This window comes from Bidens hawaiensis, unplaced genomic scaffold (genome assembly GCF_021521415.1).
Source record: "Bidens hawaiensis isolate Kalapana, Puna unplaced genomic scaffold, B.hawaiensis_p1.1 tig00009139_1, whole genome shotgun sequence".
Lineage (NCBI taxonomy): Eukaryota > Viridiplantae > Streptophyta > Magnoliopsida > Asterales > Asteraceae > Bidens > Bidens hawaiensis.
The window spans coordinates 603,795-607,451 of record NW_027491672.1 but is presented as its reverse complement, the minus strand read 5'-3'; positions in this window follow the sequence as shown (position 1 = coordinate 607,451).

The window sequence follows — 3,657 nt, the reverse complement described above, 5'->3', positions numbered from 1 at the left end:
GTGGGCATAAGACTTCTATTGAAGGTAAGTTCTGTATTTCCCCTGGTCTATTACACCATAATCCATCTTTATGACTCACGTATTGATCATAAACTGCTTGTTTTAGTCTTACCGGGTGGCTGCCCGTTTGAGCAGTTTCGGAACTGAGGTGATTGAGGTTTTCACTCCATAATCTTCCTAGGTATGTCTAGTATAACATACTTTAAGATTATGTCTGTTGATGTTTGTTTGATTGGTCAACTAGTTGTAGATTGAAAACTAATATTCGGTTGACTAGTTTGTGAATTGTGATGTCTAGCGCGTTATTTGAGGGAACTAACAACCAATTCAAATGTTATAGTCTCGGTATGATTAATGGACTATAGGAAATTGATTTTAAAGGTGATGGGACTGAATTGGTTGTCGGTTACTCAAACGGGTCGTTACAACGTGAATTCGCGTTTATTGAATAGTTGGTGCTTTGTACTTGCGAGTTACCGACCCATTTGACTCGTGTAGCATCGTGTGGACTTGTTGACTGTGAATTCATCATATTGGGTCCACATGGGGCTGAGTTGGATATTAATAGCCTAACCAACTCTTAAACGCGCATGTTAGTATCACATAGTGCTTCCGGGGGGCAAATTGGGAATTCTTTGTTCCCGGGAGTATCTAAGAGTCGTGTGGGTATAATTAAGACCCGGGAGCTGTTATGAATGAGATTGATGAGGTCGAGGCCTTAGGTACTCGAGCCGTGATAGCACGTCCCGTAGGATAAACGAGTCCTTTCGGTGTCGTTAGTAATGATTGTTTATAAACCGACAGGCGTTTGAGTTGTTGGGATATTTAGGGGACCTCTAGCTCGTAGTGAATTCGTGCCTTGTGTCAGGTGAGTTTCATGACGCCCCTTTTTACTCTTTTTTTAGTTTTTGGGCTAGCATGTACACTTAAGCGATTTTGCTTGAAGAACCATTTAAATTACCTTGCATAGGCTTATTTATATATGATGGGCCTTCAAATGATAACATTGAATGATGTATGGAAGTGTATATATATATTATTGAATGGCCAATAATTGGCGAATGATGTAGTCGTTATCGATTACGGATGTTACGTATGCATACTTCGTGTTTGCACGCGTTGATGGAATGTTACGTGTTGGGGTTGTACGTTTTCTCGGCCCTGAATGTTATTATATATATATATATATATATATATATATGTATATATATTTTTATATATAGGAAAGCATGTATAGAAATGTTTATATATAAGAATGATTACCTATTATTATTGTCGATATGGTGTTTCTGCAAGGGCTACCGTAGCTTACGGTAGCCACCGTAGCATACTGTGGCTTCTGAGTAATTAAAATCTATTATTATTAAAAATGTTATTTATTTAATCTTGAACTCACTCAACTTAAGCTTACTTTGTGTACATGTTAGTGTGAGTTTCAGGTTAAGAGACTACTCGATCGGTTGAAGGCATACTTAGTCGGAAGTTTCAATAAAATTAAACATTCTCTTTTAATGTTTTATTAAATACATTTCAATTTGATTTTGGGAATTTGTTTTAATAATTTTCCGCTGAACCTATACTCTGAATTATTATTTTAATGGAACGAGCTGTTTAAGTTTAAGTATTTTTGTAAATATCGTGTATGAGTACCAACTGTGGGACCACTGGGAGTCGGAGTCTTACAATTTCAGTGTCTATTCACTTGAAACAAATAATATCTTATAAATAAATAGATAATATATATCGTTATTTATAGCTAGCAAAAAACATTGCATAAATTGCGATAAATTATGGTACTTCTCGACCAAGAATTTCTATTTAAAATAAGAGAAATTTGTTCTATATGAGATGAATTTCATCCGTATTAAATATTCCTACATCTTATATATGAAGTTTGATCGGTATAAAAATATTAATATACAAATGCTCGACCCGCATATTATCTCTTTATGGGATACAATGTAATCATCAACATGATTTTAAAATGTTCAAAAAGTAGATCAAATATATCATATCCGTACCTCTTTCCCCCGAGATAATCACCGAGTTGATTATAACATGTTTGACTCGGCTACATTAGTTCACATTAGAACATGTTAACTTCATATAGCAAATTTCTTGAGCTTTAGTTTAAATGTTTCATGCGTGTATAATATGTCATGAACTTCATTCCATGTTAACCAATCATGTATAAAATTTTATGCGTGTATAATATGTCATGAACTTCATTCCATGTTAACCAATCATGTATAAAATTTTACTCTTCAAGAATTTTGCACATAAACTTCATCTTTTTACCACATCATTTTCTATATCATATTCAAGATGCCATCAACAATTATCTTATTTTCATTTCATATTGCACAATTCGTATACATAGTTTATTGAATATCTCCATATGCTTAGTGATGCATAGGATTTACATCATTAAAATGTTTACTTTTAAGCAATGAATTATCTTAGGAAATTCGCAAGGATTTCCATATGTATTTCATTCATCACCGTCTACAAGAATAATAATGTGCTCATATTCGAATATATATATATATATGGCAGTCATACCGTTCTCGAGAACTTTATATGATTTTAGTAACTTAAATCCTGGAGATTTCATATAAATTTCATTTTAAATATATATTAGGCGCATATCAAATCTCTCTTGTATCAGCAGATTAAACTTATTGCATCCACCATTGAAGAATAAGTCTCCTCATAATTTTTTATGAGTTTTTCATAAAATACTTTTTGCCACCATTTGTGTCTTATATTTATAATGTCACATTTCTCATTATACTTCTGCACAAAGGCTCATTTGCATCTAACGTATTTTACAACCGTTAGTTATAGGACCAATTGCCAAAACTTCTAGATTCGTGAGAGATTTCATTTTTGTCTCACTTGTGTCTTTTTCTTTTTATTCATTTCGAAATTCATTTATCAGCAAAACCTTGATCCTCATCTTTTTCATTATTTCAAGCGCTATACAAAAATATCAACGACGTCGGTTTTCTGTCGGTTCCACGTATTTTCAGACATGAAATGATCTATTGAGATCTCTTTATTCAGGTACCTTAGGTTCTTCTGGAACCATCATGTCTAATGTCTCTTCGGGAGACCCTTTTACTGTACCTCGACTTGACCATTTTTATTACTTGCTCCATTTTCGAGGATATTTTTTTAGGAACTGAATAGTCTACTACGCTTCAGGCGTGCGGTTGACTCATTACCAATGTATGGTTGTCCTTCTAGGACTCTAATCTTAATTGGAGCACTAGCAGTTGGTATATATGACTTGGCTAGTAACTTTATTTAGGTTAGTGAATGCGTCAAATAATTCACTCGTATACCTTTTTGAATGAATTATCATTGGAACTTTCGGTTCACACTTTTTAGTTTGAGGATCAATTAACATAATGATAATTCATTCCAATTCTTTTATTTTTTCATTCTCCAATTGCCTTTTATCTCCCCCTCATGTTGGGAATATTGATTTGTTTAAAATAAAACATCAATCATTTGAGTTATTAAGTGAATCTTGCCTTTAATGGCTATAAGAAATTACTGATCAATATTTATTCATGTATTTGTAACATATAATCCCAACCTTCTTTGAAGTCCTATATTTGTACATTTTGATGTAGTATTTGCAATATATAC